Below are 17,253 nucleotides of genomic sequence, written 5' to 3' on the forward strand. Positions count from 1 at the left end.
ATTTCTTTGGTGGATGATGCCCTTTTTGCTCGAATGTATTCTCCAACAGGTAGGTTGCGGGTTGCATGACAGGGATGACAACTATCTGCAAACAAAATACTGTTGCCAGATGTAGGCTTTCTGTAAAGGGTCGTACAAATTCCTTCTTTAGGATCTCCTTTCAAATTAACATCCAAAAAATTGATGCCTATACCACCCCATTCAGTGGTGAATTTTAAATTCAGATTATTATGATTAATATGTTTCAAAAACAGAGAGAACTCCTCCTTGGTGCCTGACCACACCAGGAGGAGGTCATCTATATAGCGCCCGTACCATTGGATGGCATATGCAAATGGATTGCAGGGCGCATATAGATGGACCTCCTCCCAGTAGGCCATATACAGGTTCGCAAGACTGGGTGAGAATTTGGACCCCATGGGGCATCCTGTAACTTGCAGATAGAAATCTTTGTCAAACTTAAAAAAGTTATTTTTAAGTAAAAATCTTAGTGCATCCAACAGAAACTCGCAAAGCACCGAATCATAGTTGCTGTACTTGGCAACATGAAATTTTACAGCTGTTATGGCCAGATCATGGGGTATACATGAGTATAATGTGGCAACATCACACGATACCCATGAAAAATCCTTACCACAAACTATTTTCTCTGTAGCACAAAGTAGCGCCTTGGTGTCCCTTATGTACCCTGGAGTACGGACTACCAAGGGTTGTAAAAGGTGATCCACCCACGATGCCAGTCTTTCATGCACTGAATTTATTCCTGCCACTATGGGACGTAACGGGGGTGGAAAGATGTTTTTGTGAATTTTGGGGAGTGCATGAAAAACTGGCACTGTGGGATATTCTGGACACAGAAATTCAGCCTGTTGATTGGTAAGTATGTTAAGAGATGCTCCGTGGGCTATCAGCTCCTGGAGATCTCTTTTTATTCCTTTTGAGGGCTCCATTGATATTTTCCTGTATGTAACCTCATCATTTAACATATCTATGACTAGTTTGTGGTATAGTGCTTTGTCGATCACCACCGTTGCTCCACCTTTGTCCGCACTTCTGACAATAATATGGGGATTAGATTCCAAATGTTTAATGGCAAATAGTTGTATACTAGTGTATACTAGTGAGTTGTATATAGAAGCAGGCGGGGTGCGCCGTGTAGACGCATGCACCGCTGGCTTGTTATCTTAATAAATGCGGATCGCAGCGGGTCTCTGCAGAATGGCCTGTTGCGATCTGCGCCTTAGCCCCTGGACTACAACTCCCATCATGGGCAGAATCTGTCCATGATGGGAGTAGTAGTCCTAAAAGTCACGCAGCTCGGGGATGTGCAAGTGCCATCCCTCAGCAGCGCTGCGGTACTACAACTACTCCCATCATGGGACAGACTCTGTCCCATGATAGGAGTAGTAGTCCGAGGGCAGAGGGGCAGATCACTCTCCTGCAATCTGCATTTATTAACTATACAAGCCGGCGGTACATGCGTCTACACTGCGCTTCCGCGGGCTCCTATATACAGCTCTTATAATTCATAATCCCCGCCGGGAGAGGGGAGCTCTGATTGGTGGATCGTTATTGACCAATCAGAGCTCCCATCTCCCGGCGGCAAGGATTATGAATTATGACAGTGTATACAGGAGTGGCGGGCAGCGCACTGTAGCTGCATGTTCCGCCGGCTTGTATAGTTAATAAATGCGGATCGCAGCGGGTCTCTGGATAATGACCTGCTGCGATCTACACCTCAGCCCCTGGACTAAAGCTCCCTTCATGGGCAGAGTCTGTCCATGATGGGAGTTGCAGTCCTTACTGTGTCAAAATAGACACTTTGGTACGTGTCCTCCAAGGTGGTGTATATTTGCGCAAGAAAATGCCGTTTGCGCATTTTTTTTGCGCAAAAAAGCCCCGCAATTAGTAAATTCGATTCTACAGTAGAAAGTGCTCTATGGTAAACTTAACCGTAGACAAAATTTGAGGAAAAAAAAAAAGACGCAAAAAAACAATTAACAAAAAAAAAAATAGACACAAAACAGCTCTATATACAATGATAAATTCCCCCCATAATCCAAGACACGACAATGCCATCAATACTTCTCAGGCATCTTAAATAGATGGCCAGAGATATAGATAAATAGAATGCAAATACCCCCCCCCCCCCCCATTGGAGTCAAAATGACAGACAATGAGTTTCCATCTCCAGGACTTTCATTGGAGACGGGTCAAACATCATGGTTATTGTCTTGTCTAATCCACTTTGATTACTTCACACATTCCACTTTGTCTTATGTGTTTTTTCTCAAACTACCTGACTTGGTGAAAATGTATTAAATTGAATCATTTTGATTCAATATGGACACTTTGCCATGTTGTATCTTTCATATCATAACATCTGATTATATCGGTACCAAATAGCCTGACATCACATTTACGTCTTATGATGTTATGGTGTATGGTGTGTTAGGGTAAATAAAACATATTTCTAATGTACTTTGTTGAAAAAAAAAATGAAGTTTTCTATGTTTTATTTGTGTTTAAAAAAGCTGCCACTAGGTGTCTCCCAGCTTGTCCAGAGCACATTTCCCCCATCTTTTGCACAGACTTTAGACTCCTGCTGGCCTGGCAGAAGTCCAAAATCAGGAAATGCTGAGGGGAGTGTGTGCAGCCTTATCCAATCATAACTCCCCTCACACACTGAATGGGCTGTGTGTAGCAGAGTGAGGGAGGAAGTTCTCCCCTGTATGGCTTCAGATTATGTCACGCCTGCTGGGTAAAACCCCTTCCCAGTCTGTGAATCTGAATGAGACTGAGCAGAAAATACAGAGCAATATCAAGGTAGAAAACTAACAAATAATAAAAATAAAGGCAGGGAGTGGTTTATCATGATGGAGGCAGTGAACTGGGGGGGATTATAAAATGTAACAAGATCAAGAGAGGTACTCTTTAAGGGGGAATATGATCAATGTATATAAGTATATAAATGGCCCATACAACAAATATGGGGAAAATCTGTTCCAGGTTAAACCCCCTCAAAGTACAAGGGGGCATTTCCTCCTGTCTGGAGAAGAAAAGCTTTAGTCTCAAGGGGCGACAAGCCTTCTTTATCATTAGAACTGTGAATTTATGGAACAGTCTACCTCAGGAACTGATCACAGCAGGAACAGTTGAAAGCTTCACAACAGGGTTAGATACATTCCTTGAACAATATAACATTAAAGCTTATGCAGAAATATAAAATCACATCCCTTCCCCTTCATCAAACCATATCCCTTCCCTTCAATTCCTTGGTTGAACTTGATGGACGCATGTCTTTTTTCAACCATACTAACTACTAGGTAACCTCTGAATTAGGAACACATACACTATGAATGAAATACAGTATGTGTTTGGGTTTTATTTAGACAGAAACAGTAACGACATGTACACGCATTATTGTCTGTAATGCCTGAATTATTTATTCCTTTATGGCAAGTTTTATCTTTCCTTATTTTTTCTTTAACAGGATGTGGGATACTGGTGCTTATCTGTTGATGATCATCTGTTTAAAATCAATGCAAAATAATATAACCTTTTAGAATGGAAATAATCCACGATCTCTAAGAAACTGTGACCTTCAGGTTTGTTATCTAAGTCATTGTTACAACCACAAATGTAGCACCAATAAAAAATATAATTGAACTTGAGATGACTAGCTATTAAGAGGTTTATCAACTTCAGCTTCACTTCAGTTTTCTTTCTTGATCTGATATACAGTAGTGTGGTAGAAAATCATTAAAAAGTAATTTATTTTTATAAAGGGAAGTTGACAGGCTGTTCAGCCGTACTAAACCCAATATACTCGCTATACTATAGTGTTGCTCGCGAATATTCGCAATTCGAATATTATTCGCGAATATCGCATATTCGCGAATTCGCGAATTTCGCGAATATAGCGCTATATATTCGTAATTACGAATATTCGTTTTTTTTTTTTTTTCTTTTTTTTTTTTCTTCACAGTACACATCACAGTGATCACCCCTCTCTGCTTCCAGCTCGTGTGGTGTAAAGAAGGCTCTAATACTACTGTGTGAGACTGGCGTGCGAAAATTCGCATATGAGAAAATTCGCATATGCTAATTTTCGCATATGCGAATTTGCGCGTATACTAATTTTGTATTTGCTAATATTCACATATGCTAATTTTCGCATACGCGAATATTCGCATATGCGAAAATAAAACGAGAATATAACGAATATGCGAATATTCGCGAATATATGACGAATATTCGTCCATATATTCGCGAATATTCGCGAATTCGAATATGGCCTATGCCGCTCAACACTACTATACTACCCTGCCTCCTCAATATTCCCCACTCTGCCCACCCCTGTAATGAATATGCTAATGTTTTCACTCTTACTTCACTAGGATGGGAGAGCCTTTCACCACGTTAACACTCTAGGAGAGCAAAGCGAAGGTGAGCAGAGCGCAGGTGCGGGAGGCTCTCCCATCCTAAAGACATGAGAGTGAATACATTAGCATATTCATGAAAGGGGCAGGCAGAGGAGAGGAATATTGAGGAGGCATAGGAGTACTGTATGGTGAGCCGGCTCCCCGCTTCCATTGCGCACAGCTGTGCAATAGCAATAGAAGAATGAAGACAAGAAACTTTAGCAATATTTGACCAATTAAAGTAAGTAACCACTCATTTTAATGCTCTTCACCTGTACTATAGCCCAGTATATTGGGTTTACTGCGGGTGAACAGCCTTCAGTTTCCTTTTAATGCTGCCATTGCACCAATAAGAACAAATCTAATGTTTAACCCCTCCTTTTTCTGGCTTTATCATGGGCAGGATATCGTGTATCGTAAAATGATTTGCTGTTGTAAAAAATATTTAGCACGTGTTCCTCTTTTAAGATTCTAATTGGAAAAACTTGTACATAGCATAAAAACTTCGAATTTGTCGGCAGATAAGGACTATTCTGGCCATGTATTCTGCCCAGTATTCTGAATCTTATATAAAGGATATCTTTATGGCTATCCTATGCATGCTCAAATGGTAACTCCGGTACTTTTATTCATATCCCCTTAACCCCTATAAGTATCTGATCGTGGGGTCCAATTGCTGCAGTATAGCCCCCCCCCCCCCCGCAATCTCCTGCCAGATACCCTAATGTTCTAAAGATGTGTTCAGAACACCAGTTATCATCGTACACAGAGCAGCGGTGGTCAACCACAATGCGCTGTCTACTTATGTATCTCTGTCTCTCTCATAGACAGTTCAGTGAGGAGGGAGTTGTCCACCTCTGCTCCATGTACATGGATAGCCGGTGTTCTGAACACAAATCTTCAGTGGGGTGCCTGGCAGGAGGTGGCGGGGGAAGGGGGGGCCTGGACCCCAGCAATTGGACCCCCCATGATCAGATACTTATAGGTATAATAATATATATAATACAAAAACCAGTGCAGCACTCTGTTCAGGTGAAAAAAAGATTTATTCCATCAGAAAATGTGACAAAGCAGCGACGTTTCGATCCTCTCCAGGATCTCCTCTTTTCAGTAACCAGTGTCAAAACTAGAATTGTTTAACACCTTCCTTACCATGGCATACATGCACATCATGGGTCGGTTGAGGGGAAAATGGCATGGGTCGCGAGTAAGGCTATTAGCATCTGATATCAGCCAGTAAACCCGGACATCAGAGATCACTCCGATATCTGTCATTTTAATGGTTAAATGCCATGATCACTAGGGATTAAGGCATAAAAACATTACATGCTGATCATTCCTGGTGTCTAGTGGTCCCATCAGCATCTCGCCACGTAATCACGGTTTGCCGTTAGGTTGTCCCGGCTTCCAAAAATTGGCAATTGTTAACCTGTACGTCCTAAGTCCCCTCACGTTCTATAACGAGGTGCCACGGCGTGGCCCTGCGTCATAGCGGGTTGGGCCTGGCCTCTAACAATGGCCGGGACCCCTGGCTAATAACGCGCGGCATTGATCACGGTGCCGCGTGCTATTAACCCTTTAGACTAAAATGAAAATGAAAGTGAAACCATGCCGGTTAGCTCAGGGAGCTGTTTGGGATCGCCGCATCGAAATCGCGGCATCCCGAACAGCTTACATGACAGCTGGGGGATCCCTACCTTCCTCCTCGCTGTCCAATCGCTGAATGACTGCTCAGTTCCTGAGATCCAGGCATGAGCAGTCAAGCGGCAGAATCATCGATCACTGGTTTCCTATGAGAAACCAGTGATCACTGATAAAGATCAGTGTGTGCAGTGTTATAGCCCCCTATGGGAGCTATAACACTGCAAAAAAAAAAAAGAAAAAAAAAGTGAATAAAGATCATTTAACCCCTCCCCTAATAAAAGTTTGAATCACCCCCTCTTTTGTAAAAAAAAAAAGTAAATATCGTATTTATCAGGGTATACCACGCACCGGCCTATAACACGCACCCTCATTTTACCAAGGATATTTGGGTAAAATGAGGGTGCATGTGCATGTGTATACCCCGATACACCCTGGGCAAAGGCAGGGGGAGAGAGGCCGTCGCTGCCCGCTTCTCTCCCCCTGCCTTTCCTGGGGTCTAGAGCCCTGCTGCCGCCGCTTCTCTCCCGCTGGCTATCTGCGCCGCTGCCCGCTCTCTCCCCCTGACTGCACGGCGCGGCGCAATGACGGTTTTTAAACCTGAGTCAAAACCGTGGTTGGCAACGATTTTGTCTCCGGTTTAAAAATCGTACTGCAACCGCATACGTTTTTTTTTTAACATGGACGTCAATGGGAAACGCACATGTATACGGTTCCATACGGGAAAAACTTATACGTTTTTACTTTGCACATGCGCATTTGAATCCTAAATTCCCCACCCAAGACCCCTCCCATTAAAAATGGACAAAATGCACTATACTGTTTATACAGTATACTGTTTAGAAACGCATACGGTTTACTTTTTTCCATACTGTTCCATCTGTTTTTTTGCCATACGGTTTTCTTTAGAAAAACGGATTGAAAACAGTATGGCAAAAACGTGATGTGAACCCAGTCTTAGTCATTTTATTTTTTTTTATAAATTTTTTTTTTTTACCATAAAAACAAAATAAAATTAAGTTTGGTAAAATGATCCTGACCCATAGAATAAAGTTAACATGTCAGTTTTACCGTATTACTGCCCAACAAAATTGCACAATTCCATATTTATTTCAATTTTGGCTTACATATAATTTTTTTCTGGCTTCATAGTACATTATATGATAACATAAAGTGTGCCAATCAAAAGTACAACTAAACAAAAGTACAACTAAGTACCACAAAAAAATACCTTAATGCAATATGTTAATTCAAGTAAACTGATACTCCTCTATAGCTTAGCTCTGTGAGTAGGAAATGTTTTTGTCAGTTACATAAAAATTGGAAAAAGATCCAGGATTATTTTTAGGACTTGTTTAGACATGACAAATTAATTTTTAGTTTTTATTACTATACATATGATAGGGGCTGTATGGCCCAAATGTTCAGCTCCCCTCCTATGTCCTGCAGCGCCTGGATTGGTGCAGACTACACCAATGTAGATATATACAACAAAGAGAGATGTCCAGCACTGCTCCTGTACAAGACGGTAGAGTAGACACAGGAGACGCATTTTGGCTCGTCACAGAGCCTTAGTCATACAACAAACAACAGAAATATGAATCGTTTTATAGGGCTAAGGCTAGGGGTGGTAACCTCCCACAAAATGGGATGTCCCACCCCTCACCTTCCCAGGTGTAAACCTAATGACATAAGATTAGCTGCTTCACATGTGTTACACCCAGACACACACAAAATTCCTGCTAGCACACATGAACTCAATTTGAGGATCCAGTAGATTTCTCGATCCAACAATTTTTGTCTTACATTACTTCCTCTAATAGGCATTGTAATTCTTTCCAAACCTTGCAAGCTGAGTGTGGCAATGCTACCAGCATGTCTCTCAGCGCAGTGTCTGGAAACCATAGACACATGCCGCAAGTTGAAGTGCGGTATGTCGGACAGATGTTTTCTAACCCGAACTTTGAGAGGGTTCGTGGTACATCCGACACACTGCAGTTCACACTGGCGGCATGTAAAAAAATATACAACATGGTGTTACAATTAATATATTGTTTAATCTGATAAATATCATTGTCGGTACTGGATTTCACAGTTGATGAATTAATCATCACACTGCAGCATGTACATTTTGTGTGCCCACATTTGTATGAGCCATGGTATTTCAGCCAAGTGGGCTCATTCTTGTGTAAATTAGGTCATTCTACAAACAGTCTTGGAGAAATCTTCTGACCAACAGTCTGCGCTCTTTTGGACACACATTTATATCCGTGTGTGAACAGGCTCTTTAAGGCTGGATCACTAGCGATTAACGGCATGTACCTATGTAAAATATTGCAAATCTTTGGGAACTTGTGACTATATTGGGTGGAAAAAATGATGGGAGTAATTTTTTGTGAATGTTCGCAGTCAGAAGATGGTGTTATGTTAGGATTAATAAGGATGCTACAATTTCTATGGGATGCAAGGCATTTGCCCCTCTCTATATCCCGCCTGTTTCATATTTCTATTTCTATGCATTTTTATACAGTACAGACCAAAAGTTTGGAAACACCTTCTCATTCAGAGTTTTCTTTATTTTCATGACTATGAAAATTGTAGATTCACACTGAAGGCATCAAAACTATGAATTAACACATGTGGAATTATGTACATAACAAAAAGTGTGAAACTACTGAAAATATGTCATATTCTAGGTTCTTCAAAGTAGCCACCTTTTGCTTTGATTACTGCTTTGCACACTCATTCTCTTGATGAGCTTCAAGAGGTAGTCACCTGAAATGGTCTTCCAACAGTCTTGAAGGAGTTCCCAGAGATGCTTAGTACTTGTTGGCCCTTTTGCCTTCACTCTGCGGTCCAGCTCACCCCAAACCATCTCAATTGGGTTCAGGTCCGGTGACTGTGGAGGCCAGGTCATCTGGCGCAGCACCCCATCACTCTTTTGTATGGGGTCATTGTCCTGTTGAAAAATAAATGATGGTCCAACTAAACGCAAACCGTATGGAATAGCATGCCGCTGCAAGATGCTGTGGTTGACATGCTGGTTCAGTATGCCTTAATTTTGAACAAATCCCCAACAGTGTCACCAGCAAAGCACCCCCACACCATCACACCTCCTCCTCCACACCAGCTTTCCTGTGAAGTGAAAACCATTTCAGGTGACTACCTCTTGAATCTCAACAAGAGAATACCAAGAGTGTGCAAAGCAGTAATCAAAGCAAAAGGTGGCTATTTTGAAGAGCCTAGAATATGACATATTTTCAGTAGTTTCACACTTTTTGTTATGTGTATAATTCCACATGTGTTAATTCATAGTTTTGATGCCTTCAGTGTGAATCTACAATTTTCATAGTCATGAAAATAAAGAAAACTCTGAATGAGAAGGTGTGTCCAAACGTTTGGTCTGTACTGTATATATGCTAATTATTTAGTTATTTTGCCTCTTATGTATACATGCTGTGCACACTTGTTTGCATTATACAGCATATTTTATCCCATTATATTATAAAAAAAATTTGTTAGAATTATAGTTTGCATATAATTTGCAGTTTAGTTTTATTATGTTTACAGGATACCAATATGATTCTTTCAATTGTTTCTTTCATTGTTTATGCCTCTATGCTCTATCATATGTTTTATCATAAATGTTCAAGACAGTCACATTTACTGTGGATCCTTATTCTTCTATATTATGTATATTTTTCTGGATATCTTATTTTCAAAATGTGTACTGCTTGAGCAGGCCTTGTAGGACATTGTTCACACTATGTGATGTTGTGATCGGCATTGGTTCACGGATTGAACTATGGCAATAACTATATATTTGCCTTTACATATTCATGCAATTTCTAATAGTTACCGTATACTCTCGAGTATAAACTGAGTTTTTCAGCACGATTTTTCGTGCTGAGAACACCCCGCTCGGCCTATACTCGAGTGAACTCTCCGCCCTCAGTGTCTTCAACCTGCGGACCTCCAGATGTTTCAAAACTACAACTCCCAGCAAGCCCGGACAGCCATCTGGAGGTCCACAGGTTGAAGACCACTGCAGCCTTCGTCATCCTCCAGCCCCCCCCCCCTTTAGTTTTGTACTCACCTCCGCTCGGCGGGACGTTAAAGTGAGCTGGTCCGGGCCATCTGTGCTGCAGGGACCGTCTGGTGGGGAGGGATAGTCGTTCCGGGCTGTCTGTCTTCACCGGGGGGGCCTCTTCTCCGCGCTTCGGGCCCCAGAATAGTGACATTGCCTTGACGACGACGCACAGGGACGTTCATGAGCAACGTCCCTGTGCGTCATCGTCAAGGCAACGTCTCAATTCCAGGCCCGAAGCGTGGAGGAGAGGCCCCCCCAGTGAAGATGGACAGCCCGGAATGACTATCCCTCCCCACCAGACGGTCCCTGCAGCACAGATGGCCCGGACCAGCTCACCCTAACGTCCCAACGAGCGGAGGGGAATCCAGGCATGCTGAGAGTTGTAGTTTTGGAACATCTTGAGGTCCGCAGGTTGAAGACCACTGTTAAATCAGACATTGACAAGCGGTGATGATGAAGGGGGGGGCTGATGACAGGTGGTGATGATGAAGGGGGGGTGGGATGATAAGGGGATGATGACAGGTGGTGATGATGAAGGGGGGGTGGGATGATGACAAGGGGATGATGACAGGCGGTGATGATGAAGGGGGTGTGGGATGATGACTGGCGGTGATGATGAAGGGGGGATGATGATGGGGGGATGATGACAGGGGGGGATGATGATAGGCGGTGATGATGAAAGGGGGGGTGTGGGATGATGACAGGGGGTGATGACAGGCGGTGATGATGAAGGGGGGGTTTGGGATGATGACAGGGGGGTGATGACAGGCGGTGATGATGCATTTCCCACCCTAGGCTTATAGTCGAGTCATTAACTTTTCCTGAGTTTTTGGGGTGAAATTAGGGACCTCGGCTTATTTTCGGGTAGGCTTATACTCGAGTATATACGTTACCAATCCTAGGAGCCGATGCACCACAACACATTGTGAAAATAATAGGAAATATCCTATTTATTTTCTCATTTTTAATTTTTGTGTGTGTCTGTTTGAGCCAATTTGAATTGTAATGGGTGTAACACATGTGAAGCAGCTAATCTTATGTCATTAGGTTTACACCTGGGAAGGTGAGGGGTGGGACATCCCACTTTGTGGGAGGTTACCAGCCCTAGCCTTAGCCCTATAAAACGATTCATATTTCTGTTATTTGTTGTATGACTAAGGCTCTGTGACGAGCCAAAACACGTCTCCTGTGTCTACTCTACAGTCTTGTACCTTGGTGTATATGGAATAAAGTTTATTCTTTTAACAGGAGCAGCGCTGGACTTCTCTCTTTGTTGTATATATGATAGGGGCATTCAAAATACCATAGTTTCACTGTATGTGTGAGGACATGGTTCAAATTTCAAATCCATATCACGCCTGATTTCCAAATCCTAATAATGTTAACGGGGTACTCCGGCCTTCAACATCTTATCCCCTATCCAAAGGAGTGGATAGGCAATAATCAATTAAAGGCAATTTTAATGTAACTGACAAAATGAGGGGACGTGGTGTGACATCATATCTCCGTCTCGGGAGCAGCACCCGGCACAGAATGCCGGGAGCTGTAACGGAATCGTGGGGGCTTCCAGCGGTGGAACCCCTGTGATCAGACATCTCATATCCTATCCTTTGGATAGGGGATAAGATGTCTAATGCCGGAATACCCCTTTAAGGCTTTTCTAATCTTCACTATGTCTATTATATGGTTACCACAGATTTTGTTCCACAAAATTTTAAGTGTCTGAACCTACCCTCACATAGAAAATGTTTATGTCAGCATTGGTACAAATGATGACAGTAAATTAAGCATAGCATATAGTAAGGCATAATCATTTGGTTTAATGAAGTGTTGGCCATGAATAAAGCTTCAATCTCAGCTAATAACCATATACAGATGTTCATAAAATGTAAGTACATTTCTGCCTTAAATTTTATCATCTGGACATTTTTTTTTTATGATATCCTCAATAACTCTTAGAAGCAATTCCTTTCTTGGTCATTACAAACAGGATGTCGATAAAGATAACATAGACAACTAAGAAAGCTTTGCATAATTCAAAATTCTTACTTTTAAAATGTCCCTTAAGTATAGAAATGTCCTTCATTTTATCTCCTTAGGTTTCACCTTAAAGGGGTACTCCGGTGGAAAACTGGTACCAGAAAATGAAACAGATTTGTAAATTACTTCTATAAAATTTTTTTTATCCTTCCAATACTTATTAGTGGCTGTATATTACAGAGGAAATTCTTTTATTTTTTTATTTATTTTCTGTCTGTCCATAATGCTCTCTGCTGACACCTCTGTCCGTGTCAGGAACTGTCCAGAGCAGGAGAAAATCCCCATAGCAAACATATGCTGCTCTGGACAGTTCCTAAAATGGACAGAGGTGTCAGCAGAAAGCACTGTGGACAGACAGAAAAGAAATTCAAAAAGAAAAGAATTTCCTCTGTAGTATTCAGCAGCTAATAAGTACTGGAAGGATTAAGATTTTTTAATAGAAGTAATTTACAAATCTGTTTAAATTTTGGCACCAGTTGATATAAAAAAATGTTTTCCACCGGAGTACCCCTTTAAGTAGTATCACAGTCTTCTCCTATAGACTCTAGATTTAGAGTCTCATATCTTTGCTGTGTACAAAATTAAAATTTGTTTTGAAACACATGATAGTGTGCAGAAGTATTTTGTAAAAGTTGTTTCAAAAAAATGTTATCCAGTAAAATGAAGAATAATCTGCAGCTCCCTTCAATGTCTTTTTTACACTCAAAGCAGCTAAGTGTCCTTTGCATTTCAATATTACAACACCTCAGTTGTAATTGAAATATGAACAGAATAACTTCTGTGGCACTCATCAGCAAATCAGAATATTTCTTTTATTATGAAATGAGGTAATTTGACCCGGCGTACTGCACACTTCAATATTACAACATCTCTGATGGTGCTTAATTAACAAAAATTTACTTTTTTTTGCATACGTGTGACTTTCGCAGGACTCAAATTTTGAAATGAAATACCAGACAGGCATGGCAGCCTGTGTAATCTGATCTTCCATTAACAAGAAGTAAAGCTTAGACTGTTATGATATTAGTTAGCCCTGATATTACAAGACAAATAGTTTCCTTGCCATATTGAAACTCATGCTTCCTTTTTTGCCTTTTCTCTTTGGTGGGTATAATATTATTTGAGAAAAATAAATTGCAGACTTATGTTTTTGTTCAACTTAATGAGTGCTTTAATAATCTGGCATGCTCTAGGAAACTATTTATTCATACTCCAATAAAAACTATTCATGTAATGAATTTATATTTACAGTATTTTGGGGGTGCCCTGTGAATTGGATCATTTCTATTTATCTGTTTTTTAGTGTTGGGTAATTAAACTGAGCAGTTGTTTAATGTGGTCCTAGATACTTTGTAACATTGCAGTATGTAACTATGACTTTACAGAGATGCCAATGACTACAAATGGGAAATAACTACAAATAAGTATTACAAAGACAGCTTCAACCTGTAGCCAGGATAAGATCATACACATCACCAACCACTGCTAAAAATCACTAAGCTCTCAAGAAAAAATAAAACAATGCTTCGTAAAAATGACAAAACGTTCTGCTACTTTAACTCTGGGGAATTGAAGTGACTATCAAAGACATTTGTATAACATAGAAAGATTTTTAGGAGGCTGGAGGCAAACATTATAACCTTCACGTCACTAGAAGGATGATGGTAGTGAAGTTTAAGGCCAAAAGCTAATGGGTATATACTGTACTTGGTAATAACTGGACTACATTTCACCTCTTAGATTAAGTCAAGTAACATTACGGTTTCTGTAAAATTAAAGAGAATCTGTCAGGGAGAAAAAAGCTGCAGTAATCCTGCAGCTTGTATCCCTGTGACTCAGAAGCTTCTGCTCCCACTTAAGGGTACGTTCACACGTGTGGATTTTCAGTAGTGTTGAGCGGCATAGGTCATATTCGAATTTGCGATATTTCGCGAATATATGGACAAATATTCGTCATATATTCGTTAAATTCGCATATTCGTAATAATCGCGTTTTATTTTCGCATATGCGAAAATTTGCGTATGCGCAAATTTGCATATAACAAATTTCAATAAGCGAAAATTCGCATATGCGAAAAGTTACATATGCAAATTTTCGTATATGCTAATTTACGCATATGCGAAAATTCGCTCGCCAGTCTCACACAATAGTATTTGAGCCTTCTTTACACCACACAAGCTGGAAGCAGAGAGGGGTGATCACTGTGATGTGTACTGTGAAAAAAAAAAAAAAACGAATATTCGTAATTACGAATATATAGTGCTATATTCGCAAATATTCGAGAATTCGCGAATATGCGATATTCGCGAATAAAATTCGTATTGCGAATATTCGCGAGCAACACTAATTTTCAGCATATTTTACGCTGCAGATCTGCTGGTGAAGGCCTGCTCTATGCTGGCTTTACATGTGCCTGCTCGTAGTGGCAATATGCCGCTACCAGCAGGCACACTGCGAAGTGGGAGTTGCAGTATACTCGCACATCGCTGGAGCTCTCTGCCTAGCTCAGAGCAGGGAGAGCGGCCGCGATGTGGGGGTACGCCGCGCACATCCCTGCAGTGAGTGTGCTCGTAGCGGCGTATTGCCGCTACCCACAGATACATGTAAAGCCAGCATAGAGCGGGCCTTCACCAGCGGATCCACAGCTAAATGCGTTGCGAAAATCTGCGCGTGTGAACGTACCCTAAAGCACAAGATTCTGTCCTGAGCATAAAGATCAGACAGTGGCCCTGATTTAATAAGAGTGGAGTGTAGGTTTATTTGTGGGTTTTAATTCTCTACAATTTTTTGGGCAGTATTTCCTAATGTTTCACTACATTTTGAACTTTTCCCTACATTTAGCTTTTTTTTACACATGCTCTGATCTGACTGTTTTTTCTCAGCTCAAATCCACTACATTTTCTGTGGAAACCTTAGTAAATATGTTGAGTTTTTGTGAAAATGTCAGCACCACACCCCTTTCGAGGGCCACACCCCTTTTTCAGGTTTTCTTAGTAAAATGATGAGTTAGTTGAGTTTTTGTCAATTCTGGAGCAAATTTCTGGCGCAATGTGGGTTTACAATAGTAAATCAGTGCCAATGTGTGCTTTTTATGCAAAAAACAAAACAAAGACAAACCCTCAACACTATTGCCAAGTTGCCATCTTTTTTGTAGAAGTAAAGGGGCTTGTTTGTTTCACAACCCAATTTAAGTCTGTAGTAAGTGGTGAATGCACAGCCTGTATAACAGTGTTTATCCCCTTAAGGACCAAGCCGAATGTGACCTTAAGGACCAGAGCATTTTTTGCACATCTGACCACTGTCACATTAAGCATTAATAACTCTGGGATGCTTTTACGTATGAATTTGATTCCGAGATAGTTTTTTCGTGACATATTCTACTTTATGTTAGTGGTAAATTGTCATCGAGACTTGCATGATTTCTTCAAAAAATTCCAACATGTCATAAAAAAAATTGAAAATGTTGCATTTTTCTAACTTTGAAGCTCTCTGCTTGTAAGGAAAAGAGACATGCCAAATAAATTATATTGATTCACATATACAATAGGTCTAATTTATGTTTGCATCATAAAGTTGACATATTTTAAGTTTTTGAAAATCAGAGGGCTTCAAAGTTTAGCAGCAATTTTCCAATTTTTCACGTAAATTTTAAAATCAGAATTTTTCAGGGACCAGTTCAGTTTTTAAGTGAATTTGAGGGTCTTTATGTTAGAAATCCCGCAAAAATGACCCCATTATGAAAACTGCACCTCTCAAAGTATTCAAATTGACATTCAGAAAGTCTGTTAACCCATTAGGTGTTTCACAGAAATAGCAGCAAAGTGGAGGAGAAAATTCTAAATCTAAATTTTTTACACTAACATGTTCTTGTAGACCCTTTTTTTTTAATCAACTGGTGCCAGAAAGTTAAACAGATTTGTAAATTACTTCTATTTAAACATCATAATCCTTCCAGTACTTATCATCTGCTGTATGCTCCAGAGGAAATTCATTTCTTTTTTAATTTCTCATCTGTCTGACCACAGTGCTCTCTGCTGACACATCTGTCCATGTCAGGAACTGTCCAGAGCAGGAACAAATCCCTACAGCAAACCAATCCTGCCCTGGACAGTTCCTGACATGGACAGAGGTGTCAGCAGAGAGCACTGTGGTCAGACAAAAAGACAAAAAGATTCAAAAAGAAAATACCTTCTTGTGGAGCATACAGCAGCTCACAAGTACTGGAGGGATTAAGATTTTTAAATAGAAGTAATTTACAAATCTATTATTCAATTGGCAAGCGCTGTATCAGACACATTACAAACTGATGGCTATATAGTTGAAACTGACCTGTATAGGCAGTGAGGGGGGGAGAAAAGATCCTGATGATACAGATCGAGCTGTGAGCGATATGAGGGAGGGTTCTCAAAGTGGCTACAAAGGAGACAAATAGCTTTGATGTTTAAAATAGTGTGTATATCAATAGGAATAGACTGTGTCAAAACTGTGTGATGTACCTGTTAGAAGTCAATCGCGATGGTGCATGCAGTAAATAGTAGAGATATGCAGATTCAGGTGCCAAAACGGCTGCTATAGTAGGCTGAAGGAGTGATGTTCCTGTGGTATAAGTATTAAAATTGATTAATCAATTTGTATCTAGTACAAATAACTATTATTAGTTTTGGTCATATCAATCCTATTAATATCTGGTAGGGAGCTGTTTTATTGTATCGCAGGTCTGTATCGATGTTATAGTGGAGGGTGCTTTGTGCTGTGTATCTGCGTGGGCTCTCCCTGAGGGTGCTCCAGAGGTTGTGAGTGCATACTGAATTGATCTTTTTCTAGGGTTCAGATTTGTAATATAGGCAATTTAATAGTGTCACTACCTAGTTCCAATACAGAAAATCTTGCAGGCTGATGGATGTCCGTGTTGTATATAAATATTCTCTCGAATGCCTGCTTGTTGATATATCGCTAAGTAGCGAAATCGGTGATATTACCTTGTATGTCTCCGGCAGGCGCCAGCTGCGCGGTGATCGCTGCTGAGAGCTCTCGATGAGGGTGCTCCAGGGCTTGCT

This window comes from Hyla sarda, chromosome 1 (genome assembly GCF_029499605.1).
Source record: "Hyla sarda isolate aHylSar1 chromosome 1, aHylSar1.hap1, whole genome shotgun sequence".
Lineage (NCBI taxonomy): Eukaryota > Metazoa > Chordata > Amphibia > Anura > Hylidae > Hyla > Hyla sarda.